The sequence below is a fragment of the Acomys minous genome (assembly GCF_964271855.1).
Source record: "Acomys minous genome assembly, chromosome: 2".
Taxonomy (NCBI): Eukaryota; Metazoa; Chordata; class Mammalia; order Rodentia; family Muridae; genus Acomys; species Acomys minous.
In genome coordinates this window covers 38,995,366-39,020,515 of record NC_140484.1, presented here as the reverse complement: position 1 = coordinate 39,020,515, position 25,150 = coordinate 38,995,366, and the positions used below count along the sequence as shown (strand labels likewise).

The 25,150-nt window shown below is 39.8% G+C and overlaps 1 long non-coding RNA gene across 2 annotated transcripts; it reads left to right on the top strand.

Moving 5' to 3' along the window:
* The first annotated feature begins 1,290 nt into the window (after positions 1-1,290).
* Positions 1,291-17,695, top strand: LOC311588450. 2 transcript variants are annotated; one of them, XR_014776203.1, is made up of 3 exons: positions 1,291-1,374; positions 4,238-4,274; positions 17,425-17,695. It is a non-coding gene; the product is annotated as an uncharacterized lncRNA (long non-coding RNA). The 2 variants fall into 2 exon arrangements; XR_014776204.1 differs by lacking the exon at positions 17,425-17,695 and adding an exon at positions 12,033-12,087.
* The last annotated feature ends 7,455 nt before the right edge of the window (positions 17,696-25,150 follow it).

Here is a 25,150-nt window from a genome sequence, read left to right as displayed (position 1 = left end):
ACATCAGAGTCACCAGGGGACTATGTCTCCTCTCCAGTGGTCTTGCTGAGAGGTTTCTTTGTTATCATCATGTTTCTTTAACTGTTATGTCAATGTGTCCCCATCTGTGACCATGACTGCGAACACATCTGCTGTGAATGGTAGGCATCTCTAGAGAGTGGAGAGTGGCTGCTTTACAACACGCCTAACAGCTAGGACACCACCTGTGACCGTGGGCAGCCTCCCACTCTGCCACGTCACCAGCCATGTCTTCTGGGAACAGTGGAAGTGGGCATTTCTTCTACTGCTAAAAGCATTAAAGAAATAAATGAATAATTTACTAAATATTGGCTACTATTGGTACAACAATTACATTTCAGTGTACATAAAAGAAAAAAAAGATTGGAAGGAAAGAAAAAGAAAGAAGAGGAAAAGAAAAGAAAATATCTTTCTACTTTGTCCTTTTCTCTTATGGGTTTCATTCATTTGACACTCAGGAGGAGAGAGAGAGAGAGAGAGAGAGAGAGAGAGAGAGAGAGAGAGAGAGAGAGAGAGAAAGGAAAAGAAAGGAAAGGAAAGGGAAAGGAAATTTAAAAAAAAACTCAGAACCAAACAGAAGTACTTATAAAATATTTTCTTCCCTAAGCCTGAAAGAGTAAAATGAATTTAAGCTTTGGGCAGCCGTGGTGCCTGCTCTTAGAAGCCCCTTGGCAAGAAAAGGCCTTGATTCCCTTTATCCTGTTGTAGGACCAGACTTAATAGTAGTGAATTATCCTAGGAGTTTTTCTGTCTTTTTATTTGGCAAAGAAAAGTACTTTATAATTGCTGTCACCTTCTGCCCACATCCAATTTGTTAGTCATAGATAAAGACGCCCAAATATGGAGAAGTGATACTTGTCAAGTGCATAGCAATACAATGGAGAGGAAACAGAATTGAGCTTTGGACAGAAAATTCACTGTTAACTGAGAGAGGACAGAGAGAGGGAAAGGGAAAGACTATAGCCTTTCAATAGTAAGGCCAAAATACATTAACACAACTTGAAGGACTTCATTGGCTTATCTGCCCACCACTCCCAGCTCCCTTGAGTTCTTGAGACTGAAGATCAACGCCATGTCTAGAGGGTGAAATTTTACATCCCTAGCTCTCACAGAAAGTGGTCCCCAGTTATGTCCTTCTTAACTTCCATTTCCTTTCTGCTTCTCTTTCTTCATGCCATCCCCAACTGTTTATCTCCTTCTCTCCCCTTCCTTCTTTTCTCCCTTCTTCCCTTCCCCTTACTTTACAATTGTCTGCTTTCTTTGAAAATACAAAACGTCCAGAGCTGCTAGAAATGCAAATGTTGAGCAATCCCTGCCCTCCTGTAGCTTCCACAGAAGAAACACAACGCATTAAAAGTGAGTTACATTTTAAGACCCCTTACTTAGAAAAGATATTAGCTTTCTGTTGCTGTGACAAAGGACCCAGAGAGAAATGATTTTAAAGAAGTGGAGGGGTTCTGCCTCCCCATTCAGGCCTGGCAGTCCACGGCTGGTGGGTCCTGTTGCTGATCAAGTGGCAATTCACAACGACATGGTGGGCACCCAAAGGGGGAGGAGGCCCCTGCACCTCATGGTAGCCAGAAAGCAAAGCAGGAGAAGAAATGACCAGGACCCCAGAATTCCCTTCAAGGGTACGACTCCAGTGACCTCACGTTCTTATACTAGTTCTTCCCTCCGAAGGACTCTGCCATCTCCTCCTAGCACCACAGTGGGGGAACGATTCAGATCTGTGTCATGAGCAGGGCATCAGGAAGAGACAAGGCCTATGGGGAAACTGAGTCAGATAAGGGAGAGCAGAATAAAGTAAGAGTGACTTTGTGGCTTTTATTTGGGTTTTCACATTTGGCATTTGAAGAATTTTGACATTGCCACGAAGCCCTGAAGGCAATGAAGGTCAGTAATGAACATCATTCTGGGAAGACCGGTTCAGAAGTAGAACCACCATTGCAAAGGCCCTGGGGTAGATTTCTTCCCAGAGTGTGTGGAAAAGACCATGAAGACTTTTGTGACCGGAGTGGAGGAAATGTGGGGACGTGGCAAGAAAAGCAAGTTACGTGGGTGAGAAATTCTCAAAGGGTTTGTGGCAAAAAGAAGCGTGATGAATCTAGTGTACTTAGTTTGTGTGTTAACTTGATGGCTTTGGCTGTGGAGTTAGGGGTAGCCTGGTGTGCCAACGAAGGAATTCAAGTTAGGGGACAAGTATAATAGTGATCCAAGTGGCAAATGGAACAACATGGACCAAAATACGGCTTCATCCTTCACTTATCATGGTGTAGCACATCGAGAAGCAAATGGAAAATATTCTAAGTAAAAAAGTGCACAAACCCATCGACTGTAACAAACATCGCAGCTTAGTCATGGAGCCCATGGGGGAGGTGTGATTGAGGATTATTTCTCCTCCTGGTGCTGAGTTCACTGAGGGCCCACCTTGCTCCTGCTGCTAAGCACCACACAAGAGCTTCTTCCCAGGAGCAAATGCCTATGGAATGAGTGAGACTCAAAACCCTGAGCACTGTTCCTTCTGAACATGTATTGTCACACCATTGCCAAGGCAAAATGTTTGATGGTGTATGGTAAGCTGGTGATAATGTAAAAAAGAACACACAGCTTTCTTCCTAAAGGGAATAAAAAATTAGGTTTTGATGGATCACTTTTGAGTGACCACGGCCCAAGAACACGAATTTACATTACCCCAAATTCCAGGGTCCAATTTGGACTCAGTTTCATGACATTTTATAGAGCAAAGAAAGGCGTAAGTCAAGCCTGAGATACATTGCTGGCTACATCAGAAGGGGTTACAGCAAGAGGAGGAAACATTCCATAGGCCCAAGACGTCATCCAATGACATAGCCTGCCTTTAGGGATCATGGAAGTTAGTGGCTTCAGAGTTAATACAGTCCAAAAGTTTCTACATATTAGTTCCAAGATGTTAGTTCAGACACAGAGGTGGGCAGAGAATGGCTGTTCTGTGGGGCTAGAACTAGCCCAAGTTAAGGCAATTAGCCTCAGGACCTGCAGCATTCTGATCCCTCCACTGGAATTCTAATCAGTCCAGCAGTCTTTGCAGACACAGCTTCCTTGCAGGAGGTTCCGTTCACACAGAGAATTTTCTTAATATCTGTAGAGGTTCTGTGGAGACTCACATTTTGAAAATGATTTGAGAGCAGATCAAACCAAGCCTTTTTTATTGTTGTTAAAAAGAAACCTAAGACATGAGAAGGGAAGAAATATGGAATAGTATAAGTAAAAGGGGTTTGGAGGTGAACACACAGAAACGGGGACTGAGCTTGGATGTTTATGTTTTCAGAGGTAAAGTTTGTTGATGAAGTTTAAGTGATGCCAAGGAAGCAGCCCCAAGCTTAGGGAAAATGTATTGAATATGTAGGTTTTAAGATCTCTGGTTTGTTGACAGATCTAATCTTTATACTCCTCAAGCATAAAGAAACATTTTTGCTATGATGTCTTCTCTGAGTGTTTCTTCCTCCTGGTTAATTAAGTTAGATGAATGGCCTCTGTAGATTTCACAGAATTTAGAGTTCTTAAATTATGGTAATATGTATGTGTGTCTGTGTGTGTGTACACATGCATGTATATATATATATATATGCATATATGCATGTGCACATACATGATGGTGATATATAATCTATAAAATGAATATAGATTCATGAGTGTACTAAAGTTTATGGGAATCATTATTATGGCATTTTTAGACAACATGTATATGGAATATGCTATTATAGGTCTGCTTTTGTTTTGTTTTTTTTTTTTTTTGTTTGCTTTTTTTTTCTGCAAAAACTGATTATTTGCTGAGTTGCTTGGTAAACAAAACAAAAACCAGAGGGAAGTTTGCAGGTATCATCAAACCGATCCAGTTTTTTTTGAGGAATTACAAAGAACATGAATGAAACTTTTCTAGGGTGTTTGAGATACTTAGTGCTAAGTAAAATTCTCACTACATCCCAGGCCAATTCATAATTTAAATATGTTTGTTCTGGTGATGCTTTTAAAATAGTAACAATATGTGAAAGGAGTTTTAAATTAGTTCAGTGGTCATCTCTGTTAACCAATCTTTATGCTTGTGATATGTATTTTGGGTCCAGAGTCCAGACTACTTTTGTGTAGTATTTTATTTATGTATTGTCTGGCAGAATAGCAGTAAGGCTTTTTTTCTGTTTTTTTGTGTTTTTTTTGTTTTTTTGTTTTTTTGTTTTTTCAGAAAGACGAAGAAGAGTATGTTTGTCCTATCTCCTCAGGTACTTCTACTTTTAAAATCAGCATCTATTTTTTCATGTGTTTATAGTGCTGGTCCAGCTGCCTTAGTTGTAGTTTGTGGAAAGCAAATGATGACCTACAGATCTTATGACTTTCATAAATGTCAAAATATTAGTATGTTTTGAGTGGTAGTGGTGGTGGTAGGAAATATACTCAATCACAATTTGAGAAAGCCTATTTTAATGAGAATGTTGATAATTTGCTGTAATAAGTAGCCTGTGTTTTGTAAATACCAACTGGTACAGAATAATAATTATTCTGTACCAACTGGTACAGAAAAATAATGATTTCCATGGGGCTGGGGGGAGAAAAGGAAGGAGAGGAGAAGAATCCCAATTCCACATGATATGTTATAAAATGAAAATATATGTCAGACCTGGATTTTAAAACCGTCTACTTGAGGTTAGGGCAGATGGACTGAGAATTCTAAGCCTTGCTTGAGCTACAGAATGAATTTAAGAAAAACATGAACGAAGTTGAAAAACCAAAACTTGGCTTGGGGATTTAATCCTGTTACAGAGTGCTTGCCTAGCATGCATGATGCTCAGATTTGAGTCTCTAATAAATATAATATCTATCTATCTATCTATCTATCTATCTATCTATCTATCTATCTATCTATCTCGATCTCTCTCTATCTCTATCTCTCTCTTATACACACATGAATGCACACACACATACATACACACATGCACATGCATGCACACACACACAGACACACACAAAGATGGGGTGAGAGAGAAAGTACAAACATATATTACAAAAGCCCACAATTATGTTACTGTGCAGTGAATGACTGAAAGACTCACTACTGTCTATCATGTCTCCTGGACAGGGGTGCTGGCTTTGTTAATTGGTTGCACTGATCAAATCCTTACATTGATTATTTTGTACAAGTCTGTGAAGCGTGAGTTATACAGATCCTCATTTCACCAACCAGACAAGGAAAAGAAAACCTGTAATTATTTTTCCCCTAAGTAACACCCTTCTCCCCAATAGAAAAAAAGAGGGGGGGGGAGAGTGCTGGTTCTTGTAAGAAGTCTTTGTTCCCAGAGATAACTCTTTTCTTGTGGGGTTTTATTTTAATGATATGATACCTCCTTATATAATGGCAGGTATGTTTCTGATCTGCTTATTCTTGTCTGCCTGTGGATTCTGTGATGGGTAACCCAACACTTGATATTCGGCAGCTTGGGTTGTCTCTCAGGCTCTACTTCCTGATGGCTGGTGTCCATGATTTTGCATTACCCCCAGAGTTAATAAGTTTAGGAAGAGAAAAATGGGGAAAAGAGAACTGTTACATAAAAAAGTAATGTCACCCATTACTTACAGAAAAGCAGGACACTAAAATATAGATTTTCTTGGTATGCTTTGTTTCTTATTACATTCAGGAAAAGAATTAGGACCCATGCTGCATCTGAGAAATTAAGTAAAATCAAGTATGTCTTCAAGTCTCAGTTAGGCATTTGCTTAGTCCAGCATGTGCAAAAGAGCAAGTAACAGGATGCTAGCTGAGAAAATAAATTCTTGATAATAGATTAGCTAATCTGCCGCAAGGTATGAAAAAAAAAAAAAGGCCATCTAACTAGAAGAGAAAAGAGTGGGAAAGGAAGTCTTCAAGGGCTAAACTCACTATTGACTTGGATCTTGAGGTCAGCAACAACTCTGCCCCTTTAATTAAGTGCATCTTTTCCTCTGCATTCAGTCTGTGTATACAACACTTACCACCTGCCTTGAGTCTTTATTGCCCTCCTGTTTAGTTCCACACTGTTATTTCTTATTGCCATAATTTAACTAGAAGAAAATGTCAGCTCTGAAGACTTTCTCCTATCTTCTCTACATTTTTTCCTCGACTTATTTTGCTTTTTTAAAAAAAAAAAATCACATTCCCTTATTTTTGAGACAAACTCAAAGTACTTCTCCTTTGGAAATCATCAAAGAGTCTTCATAATTTTAGTATCTTACTGAGACTCCGTCATCGTACCTCTTGGCCTCAGATGAGCCAGGACACACAGGAGATCATTGTTCTGATGACAAAGGACCACAGCGACCTTTGGAGTTTTTAGGGAAAATGCTAAGAGAGATGGTATTTGGACTATTGTTCTCCTTCACGAAAATGTGCTCCAGAGAAAATTGGGAGTATTCTCCCACGGTTCTTTTTTTCCGTGCCTGACTTCCCCCAGTAGCTCTGGTTGCCAGAGGAGATCATTAAGAATATAACAGACTGACCTGAGAGATCAGGCCTTTAACAAATAAAGAGAAGGAGAGGATACTATTTCTGTAATCTGAAAAGCACTCATGACTTTTCAGAAAACACTAATGCAAAAGGAGTAAATTATGTTTTGTGAGCAATGTCTTAAGGGTGAGGGCGAGGGACCTGTGTGTTGCCTGAAAGCCAATCCCAGGACCCACGTGGTCCTGGCAGGGTTATGTTCCTGGGCTGTGAGGATTTCAGTGTTTCACTTGTGATATTCTGGTAGAGTTTAATAAATCACTACAACTGGAGAAAACGGGTAAAATGTATGTGGTTTCCCTTTTTGTTATTTAAGATAAACACACACGAAGCTAAAATTATGTAAGAGCAAAAATAGAATCCATTTCAACCACAATGAATTTTTTATTTATTTTTAGGTTGCTTGTTAGCTCACTGGATTTTTAGGCTGGGTTTTTAGATATAAGAATCCTTATATTCGTTTCCCCAAATTTGCAGTTAGCGTGAGATGCAAACAAATAAGACATTTATCATGTAACACGCACCTCCCCACTTTGAGTCCCCATTTTGAGGCTAGAGCTGCCTTTCTCCTTGTTCCAGATGCTTCCATTTTACTTGATGCTAAGAGAAGGCCACGTGATTCCTATGTAATGAAATCAGACAAAATGTTTGGGTTTTGGTTTAGATTGGCTTTTGTCCACCCAAATAATTGCAGAAAATTCTTATGAGCAATCACAAAATACTCTGCTCACTCTATATTATAATTAAATAGTTTTATATGCATTTTCTCCTTTTATAGCAGATTGAAGTACTGAGCCCACATTTTCTCTATTTTTACACTAATTGAATGGTTATTCTATTAGTATTGAATAACAATCTCTGAATGTCACCTGCTATCACACCCACTTAGGACAAGGACTTCAGCCCTTGCATTTCCTCTTTGGGGCTCAGTATCCCCTCCATGACCTTTAGAGTCCTCCCTGACCATTCAATAAACTTAGTGAAGTTTTAGCTTCCTAACTAAATTATTAAGACTGCTATAAGAATTACTGGAATAAGCTAGCAAAATTGAAGGACTCATACAAGCTACAAATTAAGTTTTTTTTCCCTTCTCTCAACACATATACATATACATAAAACATGTAAGTCAATATTACACAGCTATTTCCTCTCATAGACAAAGGAATAAGATATAAAATTAAACTACAGAAATACAGAATCTATACATGGGTGCTGAGTATCAGGCATCATTGACATACGGAACAGAGAGACCTGTTCTGTTCAGAGCTAACAGAAAGTAAAGGTCGCTTCAGTCAGTCCCTCGTCATTCCTTTGGGTAACCTGTCATGCATTGCCTGGTTTCTCCATGGCTCTGTAAAATGAAGTCACCAGAGCACTTGCCTATAAAAAAAATTTTTTTTTCAGTTTTTCCAGACAAGATTTCTTTGTGTAGCCTTGGCTATACTGGACTCACTTTATAGACCAGGATGGTCTCGAATTCACAGAGCTCCACCAGTCTCTGCCTCCCCAAGTGTTGGGATTACAGGCAATGTACCACCACATACTGCGAGCACTCCTTTTTTTTTCTAGCCCTGACCCTTGGGATGCCGTGAGTGAGAGGTAAGCTGCATAAGAAGTCAGAAATGTGAAGACATTTGCCTATCTGTCCCCAAATCCTGCCCCCTTGGGACTGTGAGGATGGGCCTGGTAATTGACCAAAAGATGTCAGCTGCCTTTGAACCAACCCTCTTCTGTTTGCTTTCCCCTCGGTCCTGCTGTTGCTGAAGCTGAAAAACACTAAACACGATGACTGTAAATGCTGCTGGAGAAAATGGGCTACACTTATTTAGAAGAAATCATTCTTTGCTATTAGTTGTGCTTCCTTTTGTCACTTGGACTCTAAGCCAACTGTGAGGTTCACACCCTGCTCCATCCTCTTCTCCTATTTATATATAGTAAATATTGACCTTTATTTAAATATTTAAAAGGAAAAAAGGTCAAAAGCAGTCAGCAAATATGCCACATTATAGTGTATTAAGTAATCACAATTTTTTCCAGAATAATACAAATAAGTGGCTATTATTTTTAATTCCTTTTAACCTGAAAATAAAAACAAACCAGCCCTCACTAGCTTAGAAGCAGGAAAACTGTCTCCTTACTACAAAGTTCACTTAGGTCAGATGAGTTCATCTAAGCCAGACTTTTGGGCTGGAAGGTCCCTCCTGCTTATCAGCAGCTGCCCTCCTGCTTATCAGCAACTCTCTGCTCAGTGCGGAGTACGCAATGTTGAAACCAACGCTTAGCGTTGATTTGACTCTGAAGCTCAGATATTTTCTATTGTAACTACTACAGAAGAGAAGTTGAATACTTATGTGCCTAAAATATTTACAAGTTACTGATTTTAAAGAGCCTCCCCCAGTGTTCTCTTATTAAAAACAAGGTTCCAACACATATTACACATAATTGTCCTGTTTAGCTTTAAATGTTAACTTGAGCAAGCCTAGAATCACCTGAAAAAAAAAATCTCAATTGAGTAATTGTGTTTATCAGGTTGGTCTGTGCAATGATGCAGCCCCTGTGACTGGTATCAGTCCCTGGGCGGGTACATGGGCCTGGTATGTATACAATATGTTTATATGTGTGTACATTTAAATATTAAGTATTCTATATTGTATTGTATATTAATATATAGCTATCAATATGCTTAATTAACAATAAGATATAAAATAAATGTGTGAATATTAAATATATTATTTTATTACAATTAATATATATAACTGCAAGAGAGCCACATGTAGCATCCTTCCATGTCCTTCTTGAGTTTCTGCCCTGACTTCCCTCAATGATAGGCTGAAGTAAAAACCTTCTATCTCCTGAGCTGATTTTGCTTGTGGTATTTGTCACAGCACCAGAATCAAAGTGGAGCGGGAATCATATGAGACAGGGAAAATATTATGAGCACAGGTAGAGCAGGCTCAACAGAACACAATGTCTCCCCACAAATGTTCAGTGAGGAGGGCGTTTTTTATCTCCCTGCTTAAATATCTTGTCTGGTTTGTAGCAGATAATGTTACATTGAAATAAGTTATCAAAGATGTGTCCTTAAACTCATCAATAGCTCTGGTTATCAGTAACTCAGTGACTTCCTCACAGTGTTGCCTAGCCTCACCTTAGAAGCCAAGAGCTAGGGTCAGAAGCCTAAAGGTTTTAAAGTATGCTGAAAAAAAATTAAAAAATAAAATAAATAAAGTATGCTGAGCCCCAGTGTGTGGAGAAAGAGTTAGGAAAAAATAAGCTTTTGAAAATAAACATTAAACTATTTCTATATCAATTTTTGACATGGGAAAGGGTCATAGAGGAGATTTAGGGGGCAATTATGCAATTTTGTAAAGGATTGTGCATTAGACAGTAGGATAATGTTGTCTCAATTACATTTCCTAAATTAGGTAATCCCATTATGACCTCGGAGAACAGTATCCTGATTCTGAAGCATACAGATATGTTTTGGGTTAAAAGGACATGATGTTTATAAAGTAGAGAGAGAATGTCTTTATTTAGATAATGTGAGTGCTAGTACCAAGGAAGAAACGTTTAAAATTAGTAAATAAAGATTGTAGGATGTTATTTTTCACTGCTTTGGCAGTGAAACTCTACAAGTTTCAGATTATTTTAAAATACGAAAATAAAAACTTAATTCTGTTTGCTGTTTTAATATTCATAATATTTTCCCAAGGCGGATTAATATTTAAGTAAACAACCTGATTAAAAAATAGGAAAACAGCCACCCCGCCTAGTAAGGCAGGCACCATTTTGGTAAACAAATATATAATAGAGAGGTGGGAAAGATAGAAAAATGGAGCAGTACATGCTCCGTGGAAAGAGGCAGAACTGGAGATGTGACGACAGTGAGGAGTGAGAGAGCGTGCGGATGTTAACACCAGAACATGTGTCTATTTACCCACTAGGGTGAGCGGGATGTGCAGCAGCCTATGCAGCTGCAGACTTAGCTCCCAAACATGTTGCCCTACTGTGGGAATTGCTCTAGCTCTATGCAACAAAGGAGGCTCCATTTGACTTTCTGGATTGAGCCTTCTCAAAGGACCACCATGATCCTTGATGGCCCGCACTGAAGGCCATGTTGGTATCTGTGGTCCATGCTGCTGCCCCAGGCCGTGATGAAAACCAAGATCCATGTGGATGCATGTGGTCTGTGCTGCTGACTGAAGTCTTGCTGATGGGCTTGGGTTTTGCTGCCTGGAGTGGGAGGGAGGAGGGCGGAGTCATGTTGACGTGAGTGGTCCGTGTAAGCACCTGATACCATGTTGAGGCTCATGAGCGTGTCAGTGGTCCTGATTTGGGGGTGGGGAAGGAATGTGCTGTGTTGATGCCTGTGCCCCAAGCTGCCACCCAAGGCCATGTGGATATCTATGGTCCCAATTGCCACCTGAAGCCATGTTGATGTGAGCAGTCCATTCTGGCACTGCGGAGGTCTGGGTCCATGGTCCTGATGTGGCCGGGGACCCTATTGATGTCTGTGGTTCATCTTTTCACCCAAGGCCATGTAGATGCTGCTGCCTGAAGCCATGTTGATACCCATGAGCCATGTTCATATCTGCAGTCTGTACTGCCACCGAGGGCCATGTTAATGTCCTTGTCCCTGATGTGGCTGGGGCCATTTTAATGATTGTGAGATGTGTTGCTACCTGGAGCTATATTTTTGTGAGTGGCCTGCACTGCCACCTGAGGCCGTGTCGATTTCTGGACTGTCTCCAAGGGCCTTGGCTGGGCTCATGGTCCTAATACAGCTGGGGGCCATGTTTGTGGTCTGTGCTCTCACCAGAAACCATGTGAAAGTCCATCGTCTGTGCTCCTGCTGATTGTAAAGAGCAAGGATTTTGCAGTGATATCGATGACTACAGACACACAGTTGAGAAAGAGGGACATGGAAGGCTTCTGTGACCACCCCTACCCCTCCTAGCCAGCCCCAACCCCCCTCCCAAAACTGTAACAACCTAAACAGGAAGCTGTATAAGGGAATTCTTTTTAAAATGTAATAATTATGCTGAGAAGAAGCTCTCCACAATTAATGAGGTGTAGGTGCAGAAGGACTCAGATCTATTTAAGGGACAGGCCTCTGGGAGTTTGGCCATGCTCAATAAGTATGTAGAGAACAAAAATTGGACATGGGTTTGTTTGTTTGTTTGTTTGTTTGTTGTTCTTTGGGGATTCACAATGGCAGAGACAGGTGGGGTGGAGGGGCATGGAAGAAATGGAAAGTGAGTATGGTCTGGGTGCACAATGTGAGAAATCTCAGACATTTCATTATTAAAAATATTATTGTTGAAGTGGGGAGGCCAAACAAAATTCCAAACCGGGGTGGACTCACTTCAGAATGATGCAGCATCAGCCTTTTAGAAAGATCTCTGTAATCAGAACTGAGCATTGTAAAAAAGTACCTTCCCATGAAACCAGCTAACACACTGTAGTAACGTAAGTGTTTGACAGCATTGCTTTTCCTTTACTACAGCTGCTCACAGAGTGATGAATTAAGTTTGTGGTCACTGAGGACTTTTTATTCATGCCTATGGAAAAGAAAACTTTTCCTCTCTGGAATCATAAGACTCTGAAGGTCAGTTTAGAGACATGATCTGGAGTTTACTCATGTCCCAAAGTTAACTCTGACCTTATCTTCCTACGTGCATTCCACACATCCTCTCGGACTAGAAGGACAATCATGTAACAGTCTTCGCTCAATAGTGTATCACCAGGATGGTAGTTTGCTTAATTCCACGGTTCTGGTCCCACAGCACACAGTTTTCACACCTTCCTCCAGTCCCTAACTCCTAGGGAATTTAGCTGCTACCTTTTTAACTCTTCTTGCTAGATGGTCTTTTACCATTAAAGTGGGAAAGCAGAATTGCATCTCCATTGACAAAATAGAAAGTGAAACCTTAACAGGACATTTGTCACATAAAAACGTAGCTTGGTTAACTTAGTGTACTGCAAGAAAGCAACACAGTAGTACATTGAGGACAAGTACACAGCTATAGATCTGCATCAATTTCAACAATAACAGCAAACAACAACAACAACAACAACAACAAACAAACAAACATACAGCTGCTGGCTCAGTGGGCAAAGGAGCTGACCTCAGGAGTACTTTCACCTGAAAAGAAATGTAGCTTCTCAGTCCCTACTTAAATACAGGATGGATGGCGACATCTCAACTAGACAGATCAGTGAAATGATTCAAGTGAGAGACCCTGCTGCAAGACAGAGGAAGACAAGAAATACCAACTTGTAATCTCTATAATCACACATACACACTTGTAAGAGCACACATATGTGCGCTAATATAAATATGAACAAGCACACATATGTCCATGGATGCCACACATGTATGCTCAAGCCATAAAACCTATAGACATCATCAAGTGAAGCGTACAGTTTTGTTTTATTGTTCCTTTAATTATGGAAAGACATGGCTAAAAGCTAAACCCTAAGATGGATTTTATGTTGATAGCAAGGATCACTGTCTGAGTTGTTGTTCAACTGTTTCAAGAAAAAAATCCAGAAATATGTGCCTTGATAAGTCCTGGGGGAAGGGGAGAATAATAAAGAGAGAAAAAGGAGAAAAATATCTCATGAGACAAGCAATTTGAGAATCTATATCCGGGGTCTGATGCTGTCTCTGCCTGAACAGTACTCTCTCAAATTCTGGCAGTTTGTCCTTCCCAGAGAGAGAAACTATTTTGTCCCATGGCTGTTTGTGTACACTGAGATCATATTTATGATTACTAAACTAAGTTATTGCTCAACATTGCTGGCCCGTGGGCTGAGAAGAAACCATCTAACTTTACAAAGTCTTAATTTTTACTGCTGGCATGGATTTGGAACAAATGATGGAATATAAATAATTTTTAGAGGCATAGTATGAAGCAGTCTGAAGCAGATATTTTCTGTTTCGTCCTGTAATGTCTTATTTATACAAGAAAGATTTACATTCTAGATGTGCAGAAGTGCCTCTGGCTCTCATCTTGTTCTGTGCGTAGCCTTCTCCATGGTATACGAAAATGTCTGAGCGCAGCTACATCACGGCCTGTGCCCACTTACAGACCCGCAGCTTAAACACACAGTGCAGAAGTGTAGGCAGCTCTCAGCTTTAGGAAAATGCAGCTGTTTCCTGTACTTGGACCTTCCTCGTGCTCATAGTTTGTGAGTCCTTCAGTGTACAAAATGGTAGTTACTTCCAAGCCCTATAATGTAAATGAAATTGCAGTTCTTACAGCTTTATACAATCCGAGGAAGTTGAAATTGCAGTTCCTTCAGGTCTCAGGAGCCACTGTCTTTCACTAATTCTCACACTGCTGTTTTGACAAGGACCGCTATTAGAGTGTCATAACATCCCTGTCATACGGTGTCGACAATGTGGAAATTCGACACAATTTTACTACAGAATCTCAGTCTGGAAACTGCTAGTCAAAAGACCCCAAGCGAATTTTAATTTGCTGAACTCAGAACCTTTTCGATCGCATAAGTCAACACACGAATGTCTCTTGTTTTTATTGATCCCACCTGCTTCTCATGTGGAAGCACAGCCCAGAGTGAAAAGGTCCTTGGTGAAGGGAAGAATGGAGTTGAGTGCCTGGAGGACATCGCTCCTGGGGCCCCTTTGATCTTCAGAGTGCTCCTCCCTCTGGCACCAGTGCTCCCACAGCAAGAACAGCACCTTCCAGTAAGGCTTCCTGAATGTGCGTTGGTGTTAAATGGGGCAAGCCGAAAGGCAAGCTTTTTGAAAAACTGTGATAAACAAAACTAAGTAGGTGTAGCTTGTCTTAACTACTTTGTGGCTTCTTCTTTTCCCCCCACCCTTTCTCCCTCTGGAATCACCCCCTATCACTAGATAAGAGAGAAAGAAGGACAGAAAGAAGAGAAGAGACAGATTTCTGAATCTAATTTCTTTCTTTTTATTTCTTCTTTGCTAATACCTGGTCGTTGCTACTTTTTGGATTGTTCTTTTTCCCCACCCTTTATTCCCCTAGTTTCACTCCCTATTGCTAGATAGGAGAAAAAGAAGGATAAGAGAGAGAGAGAGAGAGAGAGAGAGAGATGAATCTAGTTTTTTCTTGTTTCTTCTTTGAGCAGGACTACTAACAAACCGCAACCAACCTCCCTGAACAAGGAACAACCACCAACACCACCATCCCCCCACCCCATCAGGGCCCTAATAGTTATATACCCATTCCTTCCCTTCCCTTCCTACTGTCCCTTTAAGGCTGCTAGGCTAATCATCATACCATTTATCTTATCATGTTCTCTTGGATGTTTGCACTTGCTGACGTCATCCACAGTTCGAAGGACAAGGAACTCTGGTTTCCAGGGTCCAACAGTTTCTGTCCTGACCTTACATTTTTCCTGTTCTAGCTCATCCAGCCTTTCCTCCTTTGCTCCTGAAATTCTCTTAAAATAGGGAATGGTCGACCACCAAGCCCCTTTACTTTCTTCAAGATCTGATCAAGGGTCAAGCTACCTCAATGGTCGCAGACACCCAGATCAATGACAGATGATAATTATGAGTATATTAAGTTTGAGAAAGGGAGACAAGTTTTTTATAGCCACAAGCTACCATGCCGTTTAGGTATCATTAACCTCATTTTACAGAAAAAAATAGTATTAAATATAAAAGTTTGACAGCAGAAGTCAATCCAGAAAGGAAGCTGGCACACAATTCCCTCTAGGAAAAAGGGTTATTAGAATGAATGGGCCTCAAGGTTATGACTGGATTTTGAAGTGGGGATGAAAGCTCCATTTTTCAAGCCTTCATTTCTAAAGAACACATTTTCAAATGAATTCACACTTTTCACTCAGTGAGGTCTTGATGACAGCGGCTCACTAACTACTTTTGCTGTTGAACAAACCGCTTTAACTTTTGCTGCTTTGTCCGGAATGAACCTGCTAGCTATTTAAATGCCCTCAGGCAGATGTTCTTGCAAAACCGCCCATTCTCCAGCTATTTTCGATCTACTTTTGACTCCATCGCTGTCAATTTGTCTAAAAGTCAGGAGCAGCCATGCTGCATGCTAATATTGTTCTGTCTTGAAATTCCCTCCGCTAAAACACACATTTAATAATGTTTTGATCTCAAACTCATTCTAATTTCAAGATACTGTCAAGGTAAAGCAAGATTCTTCATCATTAATGCCACCCTTACTGGGCCTTATGGAATGCTTGATTCCATCTGAAACTATGGGAGCTCAGTCTTTACAGATCCTTATAATCATTCTGATCTTTGCTTTCCCCATCAAAATAGCCTGGGAAGCTCTGCTTATAGCATTGTAGGTCCTATCTAACTGCCCAAATTCTTCAGTATTACCCAGAAGACCTCTTTCAAAGGCATCAGAACCATCAGACATGTTTATCACTGCAACAATTAAAAAAAAAAAGAATCCACCTCATTTTCAGTGTCAGTTCATTGTCTTATCATTTGAAAAAATAATTTATAGAAGCAATTTCCAAGAGCAGGGATTTACTTAAGCCCATGGTTAGGTCTTGAGCAGTCATGCCTGGAAGGAATAACAGCAGTGTCGCAGGCCGTGTTGATAGAAACATGATGTGGCAATTGCCTCACATTTGTACACAGTGAGACCTATATCTTCCTCAAACAGCACCACCAGATGGATAACATTTGCTCTATCATGAGCTTCCAGAAGACACTCTAGATTCCAATGACAACAAGTCTAATATTCTCACGGAAGAACTTGCTTAACTCTTCTTCCCTTTGGTATTCATGTTGCGAGGTTACTTGAAGGAAATGACTTTTATGACTTTTGTGATCCAATGATGACAAACCTGGGAGAGCTAGTTTGTTCAATGTCATTAAAAAGAGGGACCCAGGAACTCTGATGAAAATGCAGAAAAGACAGCTATTTTCCCCATTCTTTGTTTATTCAACCACATATTGCCTGGGCCAGGTATAAAAGGGTAATGTAAGAAAGTTTAAGGATATAGATATTTCCCCTAAGGAGTATTGGAAAAGACACACAGTCACTTTTGGATGATATCTTCATAATTAGTAGATTTGTGACCTTGAACAAATAATTATCTCTTTCACAATGTTACAGATGATATCCACTCCATTGTCATAGGTCAAAGTGACTAAAAATTATGACAAATATACATATTAAAGTCAAGGCTGTAGAGTTCAGTAGAATGGCCATGGTTCCTATGAAAAAAACCAAAGCTCAGAAAAGCGTCTTCTGTTCCTCCTTCACCTAAATTCTGATAAGGACAAATTCCAACACCATTCATTTTCTTCCTGAATACTTCAGCAATTGAATGAATGAATAAGCCATTGAATGTTTTGTATCATTGTTATTTTATTAGTTTATTTGATGCTTAAGGTGATGTTAGATTGTCCCCTAATTTATGTGCTTCAAAACTGCTTTGGAGGGTTTATAGAATCTTATTTTAATATGTAGATACCAGGAATGATGTTGGTTATTTATAGAACTTGCTGTCATGTGTTAACATTAAGGTGAAAGAAACATGTAAATATCTCTTGTGTTAATCGCAGTTGTACATAAAAAGAAGCCATGTACTCACATTCAGATGTATTGAGCAAAAAGTCCCAATAGGAATCAACAAAAGAGTTTTCACAATTTCTTTCATATTTCTTTCTGTGTCTTTTGGGATGTGGTTGCTATAGTGATGAAAAGATTGAAAATATTGTTCAAAGAACAACTGAGTTCCTGCAATACTTAGGAAAATGAGCTGGCATGACATACAACACAGTTTGTGTAGTGGCAGTGGGATTAGAAAGCTGAACCGTGTCTTGATGCTCTAAAGAATAGTGAGTAGGTAATGCACTTTTTCTGACCCCAGTAATATCTATTCTTTCTCTGTTCCTTCTCTCCTTCAAGTACCTACCATGGAGGGGACAGCTTCCTGAGAACATACCTGTAAGATGGGTGGCTTCAACAATCATATGACACGAGGAACCCAGAAGGATTAGTGAAATGTTCAGAATACAAAATACACAAGATGAGAGGAAAGAGTGTGAGAAAAGCTGTGAGAATCCATTCCTAGGAGAGTGATCTGGGTTTGAATCCAAGTCTTCTGAAGGCAGAAACTCCACATGAACACCAAACTGTTCTCTCACCAGTAAAGGGTCATTGAGATGGTTATATGCCTCAGAACGAAGAATAAATTAATTAATTCATGAGGTATCAGAGTGTTATTTTTACAGTTGACATAGAAAGTGCACTCAATAAAATGTTTGATGTTTAAAATATGAAATAATAAGGTAGTTTGTATTGTTTTTCATAGATACTAATTAGCCTGTTTGGGTGTGTCTGTATAAAAGATCTTTTACCTTATAACACCTATGGATATATCTCAAAGATGTGTAAACTCCATGCAACTGTCTGCAAAACTTCATACTTAAATAAATGTCTATTTGTCTAAGGAAGATTACTCTCAGATGTTAGGTATTGTGTTAAGATTTTGCTTAATAAATTATAAACATAGAAAATTAAGTTAACAGATAATAGATGCTGCAGCAATAATATGACCAGAAAGTGAAGGCTTGTTCACTTTTGTGCACTGAGTCCTATGGCCCATGTGTAAAGGTCAAATTTGAAGATTTGAGATTGAGACATTCACTTTTCTGCATATTGCTCGGTTTCCTTCATCTTTCTTCCATGAAAGGCAGCATGGACAAAGACTGTTGAACTCCTCAGAGTATTAGTGCCTGGTCCTCTAACTAATGTATTTACTAGGCCAACATCCCTGCTACCAGCTTCTTAGATAATGTGACCAGTGTGCCAAGTATAAGAAAAGGCAATGTGACCTAACCTAACCATCAATAACAACAACAACAATAACAACAACATTGGGAAAAATATATTTCAAGATATTCGTTGTATTTTAGTGGAAACTTTAGCAATGAGGAAGGGGTCAATAAAAATTGCCTCTGAAGTTAGCTTACATACGGGCATCTGCAAAGAAAACGTCTGCTCAGGTATGGCTGGTGAAGCTCGGAATCTGAGGTTCAATGGCCACTGAAATACAAAGGATGTGCTAACCATAGGTAGCATTTATAAAAATCATAGAAAATGATAACAAAGTGCTAGGTTGGTTTGGATGATATGAAGTTGAAATAACAAGAAGGAATCTTCTGAGAGATGCATTTATTGAGATAGTTTGAATGGAGTCCTGAAAGGAATCACTGAGAAAACTTGGCTCGTGTTTTCTGCAATGGGTTTCCCCTGCAGTTGCCTAGCATCTGCTTCTCCCTGAGACATCAACAGAATAAGGCAAATGTTGGCCAGCATCCCTAAAAGTCAAACCAGCATCCTGCTGCCATGCAAGGGCTATGCTCTAACAGCTACTAGTAAGCATGGGGCTGGAATACCTAACATGGGCCACATGCTATTGTCTTGGTTGCTATAGCAAAACCTTTCAGATTGCTGTGTCCTAAACATGAAAATTTACTTTCTCTAAGTTCTAGACATTAGAGGTAAGTGGGCAATTTTGGTCAGGTTTATAGAACTCTCTTCTTTGCCTGGAGACCTAGAAGGTTAATTTTTAGAACTTGCTATATCCCCACCAGGTCTTTTTTTCCTATGTGCATATATATTTTTATTTACTATATTGTTTTTGTTTTTGTTTTTTAGAGACAGAGTTTCTTTGTGTAGGCTGTCCTGGACTCACTTTGTAGACCAGGCTGCTATAGAATATATTCTTAATGTACTACTTGCTATAGCCACTGATTTGACTTCATTTTAAACTAACTTTATTTTAAATGTATTATCTCCTTTATTTATGAAGATGGAACATGAAATCTAAGAAATATTGGGCAAATCCTTTATATCTTTGCCATATCTGTAGCACTTTCTCAACTTAAATTTGAGTGTTTGGGAGCACAGTTAATTAACCTGCTGGATGTGAAAAATATACATAACAGTGTTCATTAACATGGCTATCCTAGACCCATTCAATCAAAGAAGATTATCTTGTTTTATAGTTCTGGCATAAAAAATTGTTCATGTGACAGTGTGTATACAATGGCATATGAACCTCAACACTGGAAATGTCTGAAGGACAATGGAAAATGCCACCAGGAGTGTTCAAAGTGCTCAAGGAAAAGCAACGGTAATAACAGCCCACTGAGAACTTTCATAACTACAAACTTAACCTTCCATGCCAGACTATCTTTACCTCCTATTTCACCCTAAAGAATAAAAGCTGTGCTCAGCCAAACAGAAGATGGTGAAAACATGGGTTAGAAAAGAAAGGAATAAGGAGAATGTGTCCGATTTTGACTCTTTCACTTACTCAGCTTTTGTGTCTCAGCAGCGTCTATTCAATCATGACAAGTAGCGGCTTTGAAGAAGGATGCTCCTTGGCATCTTAGTACCATATGAAGTCTACTTACCTGCATAAAGAGCCATTAGTCTCTATGAGTGACATTAGTAGATAGTAACTATAATGCACAGTTAGAACAGAACTTCTTCCGCTTAATATAGCTGTACCTCATGTATAATATAGGAGTTCATGTCTGTACAGTAAGATTGTGGGAAAATTGGCTCTTTATTATTTTTATTAATTCATTCATTTTTACATCTCAATAGTTATCCCATCCCTTGTATGCTCCCATTCCTCCCTCCCTTGCACTTTCCCCTTACTCCCCTCCCCTATGACTGTGACTGAGGGGGACCTCCTCCCCCTGTATATGCTCATAGGGTATCAAGTCTCTTCTTGGTAGCCTGCTATCCTTCCTCTGAGTGCCACCAGGCCTCTCCATGCAGGGGACCTGGTCAAATATGGGGCACCAGGGTTTGTGTGAAAGTCAGTCCCCACTCTCCACTCATCTGTGGAGAATGTCCTGACCACTGGCTAGATCTGGGTCGGGGTTCAATGTTTACTGCATATATATTCTCTTTAAACTCATGCAAAATTGACAGAACATGGCAACTAACTAGTAAGTATGCATCAGTGCTGCTCAGACCTCTTCTAGCCAGCAGCTAACATGTAGAAAAGTGATGGGTCATGTCATACCAGGCAATGTCTTAGTCTAGATCCCTACATGCTGGTCATCCATTTGTTGGGACTCACTAAATAACCATACTCATGATACTTAACCTCTACTAGATATGGACTGATAGTTTGTCCCGAAGTTCTGTGAAATGTCTCCCCGTTCATAAAGCTAATCCTGCTAGTTCCACCGAAGAACTTGTGAAATCCTAATGGAAGGAGTTTGATTTTTTGGTCAATTTATTCTAACCTCCCAACTGGTTCTATGGCAAAAAAATCCACTACAATCGAAACACTCTGGGAACTTCACTGAAACGAATGACTGTGGGATGGGGTTTGGTGCTTTTCTGGTAACCGCTGGCCGCAGCGTTGTGTCAGAGCTGCTTATTCTGTTCTGCTTCTAGAGGATGTTATAGATCAGAAAAGAGCCAAGGTGAGTTTCAAAAGCCCAGCAAACTCACCCATTTAAATTTCATCATTGGCCTATCGGAAGTCACAACACTTGTTTTTTTGTTTTTGTTTTTGTTTTTGTTTTTGTTTTGTTGTTGTTGTTGTTGTTTTTGTTCCCTCCCAAATATGGCTCAAATGACAAGAAAAAAAAAAAGAAAAGGAGAAGGTGACAATGCCTCATTGCAGAGAATGGCCTGTTATCTCTTAGCATTCTCCACCAGTCATTGTGTGCCTATTGAGTCACTCTGAGGTCCACGATATTGACACCATGATAGCTCCTTATAATGATAAAAAAAAAACTGGGCTATTTTTGTTTGATGTTTTTCAGAACTTGGAGTCACCACACAGGCAAGCTGTAATAAGCATTTTTATCTGCCCCTGGTCTTTTAGCTGCATGTAATGGACGTTTTGGTTTCTTTGTGAACTCAGTTATGTTATGTAAATATGTTTTTGTTTTAATCCCAAGTGTGAGATTTTTAGTTCAGGCTTTAATATGTCTACAACTGATAATTGCCAGCTGGTAACAGCCTGCCTTGTGCTACACAGAGAGGGGCATGGTCTTTGACTCTGAGGAAGATAAAAATGAGCGTCTGAAAAGTATTAGGTCACAAAAAAAAAATGAGCGTCTGAAGAGAGAAAGTACGGCATGCGGTGGTGACATGCGGTGTGTATCAGTTTGAAGATACCTGAGACAGACAGGGTGGAGGCTTGGAGCAATATTTCAAGGCAGCAGCTCTGAGGAGACTGCTACGTTTGCTGTTGACAGAGATTGGTATTGCCCCCCCCCCCCCAAAACCCAATTGACCCTAAGCAGCCGGGAGAAGTGCACTCTCACTCTCTACTAACCTCCTTTCTCTCTTAACCAGGGGTAAGGGGTTGGTGGAAGGGAGGTAGAGGCTTCAATACTCCAAATTAAATCGAGTTTAAAAACAAGTGTCAACAGCTGCAAACAGGAAAGGGCATACTTCCCAACTGAAGGATCCCTGATCTTCTAGGATGTAGCTCTTACGCAGGGTGTTCAGGACTATATAAAAAAAAACTTTCACATGAACTCTGGTGCCCCATATTTGACCACGGACTCTGGATAGGGAGACCTGGTGGCACTCAGAGGAAGGACAGCAGGCTACCAAGAAGAGACTTGATACCCTATGAGCATATATATACAAGGGGAGGATGTCCCCCTCAGTCACAGTCATAGGGGGAGGGAGTAAGGGGAAAATGGGAGGGAGGGAGGAATGGGAGGATGCAAGGGATGGGATAACCATTGAGATGTAATATGAATAAATTAATAAACTATATTTTTAAAAAGACCCCATAGTGCTCTGATAATAATTCTGTTACTTCCAATCCTTCTCTATACGACTCAGAAATCCTTGTGACATTCCACCCTTCACCACTCATGTGTGCTTGGGAGCTTTTGCCCATCTTTGAGATGCAAAGGTACCTGGGATTAGACTGACAAGCTCATGCACAAAGAGGGACTACAGAGTGACATAGGCTGTTCTCTCCAATATTTTCCTTTGAATCCTATACTATGTGTCCTCGCCCTGCTCTACGGTGCCGTTAGTGTTAAGAGGGGAAGAGGACCAGGCATTGGGATACAAAAAGAGTCGCTAGAATATCAAGACACAAATGGATGCATGGTAAGTGGAGGATATGAAAGCAGATGGTCTTTTTTGAAACGAAGGGACACGGCCTTCGTTTAAGGTCAAGTGTGGCACTAGCCACAGTGCTTTCTCGTGGAACCTTCCTTTGAACTGTATCTTCCAACTGTGTCTTAGCAGTGTTTTCCCTTTCCTTTCCTGTAGCCTTCCTTCTTCCTGTCACTTGACACGTGTTCACTTCCTCACACTGCAGCCTGAGACAACACAATCGTGGTTCAGCATAACCTTTGCCTACTAGCCCATTCCTCCCTGAACTTGGACAAATCCTGACATCTCTTAGACATTAAGAACTCCTACCAAGATTTCAATACAAATTTTTAAAAGACGAGGAAAAGATATTATTTCTAGCTGGGGGTGATGGCATGTGCCTGTAATCCCAGCAATTGGAGCGGCAGAGGCAGGAGGATCTCTGAGCGTTTGAGGCCAACCTGATCTACAAAGTGAGTCCAGGACAGCCAAGGCTACACAGAGAGATCCTGTCTCAAAAACAAAATAAAAATAAAAATAAAAAGATATTATTACTGCCATCTGAAAGCTTAACACAACATGTTACAAAACTGAAATATATGCTGAGCTGTTAGATGAAGGCTGTCATCCCAGCCAAGCATGAGGATAAGGCAAGAGGATAGCAAGTTCAAGGCCTTCGGGGTCACAGAGTGACCTCCTGGAAAGAAGGGGAAATTTAAAAAAAGAAAAACAAAATCGCAATGGTTTGTCATGAAACATGAATGCATAAGAACAAACTTACTTTTTTTTCCCCAAGGCGCAGCCCAGAGGAGACAGGGAGAGACGTGAGTATCACCTGAAAGCCAGCACCAGAGACTTGTGTGGTGCTGGCCGCCTCTGGCTCCTGGGCTGTGAGGACTTCCATATTTCAGCTGGGAAATTCTGCCAGAGTTTTGCAAGTTGTTACAATGGGGAGAAACTGGGCAAAAGGTATGTGGTTTCACTACCTTATTTAAAGAAATACATGTAAAGTTCAATGTCAACATATTACCAAACCATTTTAGGTGCCTTTTTGTCAATTGCTTAAGAAACTTGACTTTGGATGCAGGTCATATTGTAATTTTCCAAACTTTCCACTGAGCACTAAATGCTAGATACATATGATATTTACCAAATAAAAATGACTTTCCCAATTTTGTTTCTCATCCCCAAGTTAGAGTTGGCTTCCTTTACATGTTTTGGGGTACACTTACAGATACAAAGGCAGCTCTGGTTGCCCTTCCTTGACATCAAGGTGAAACCATTTTTCCAACAAAAATAATTGCAGAATTTCTTACCATTTATCAGACACTGTGTGTTCTACTTATGTCTATACAACTTTGTATATATTCCTCACCTTTTATAGTAGATTTAAGCATTGCATATGCAGGATCTTTCATTTTTATTTGAAGCACGTAACTTCTGAACATCACCTACCACTAAATTCACAAAGGACATGGACTTCACCCCTCTACAATCCCCCGTGTTCCCTCCACAACATTTTGACTCTTCATTGACTAGCCAGTAAATTTAATGATTTTTGTTTTGTTTTTGTAGCTAAATTATCAAGACTTCTTTTAAGTAACAGGAAAATATGATAAAAAAAAAAAAAAGACAAAAAAATCTCACTAGACTATACATTTGATCTGAAGTCTGAGGTCTGAGGTCTGAGGTCTGAATCCGCCCTTGCTTGAATAGAAAATTCCAGTCTGTCACAGAGCTTGCAATTGGTGAAGATGAAAATTCTTTTTTGCTTTGTAGACATTGTAGACGATGAGATCACAATTATGATTACAAATCTAGATCCTTTATAAAAGTCACCACGCATATGCTAACAATAAGTTTTGTAACTTTCCAAAGTTTAAATCATTATTGTTGGTATGGCTTCCACATGATTAATGACAGTGTAAAGCAGAAAGTTTTCATTTAATCCTGTAATGTCTTATTTACATAAGGAAGATTTAACTTTGGAATAATCAAAGCACTTCTGGCTTCTGTCTTTTTCTGTGCTCAGCCTTCCCTGTGATATATGAGAAACGATCTTGCATAGTATTCACACGTCTGCCACCTGACATATCTACACATGGCTCAAACGCACCTGGTAAAAATATAGGTAGTCTTTGGGTTTAAGAAAATGCAGTCCTCCCCTGTATTTAAATAGTTTTCATTTTCAATGACAAAACACCTTACAGTATGTCCAGAGACTTCCATTTCTCCAGTTTTTAAAATGACAGTAATTATGTTTCAAGTCTTACAAGGCAGCTGAATTGCAAATATTATGTTTATAAAGTTGAACAAAGCTTGAAGTTGAAGTTGCAATTACTTCAGCAGGCACTGACTTTATTTATTCTTGCACTGCTATGTATGACTAGGCCTGCTATTAGAGTGTTGCGAAGTCACTATCACACAGTGTCTACTATTCAGACATGATGAGCTATTTTGCTATGAAATTTGGGTCTGAAAACTGCTAGTCTAAAGATTCATAAGCATAAATTGTAAGTCACTCAAGTCA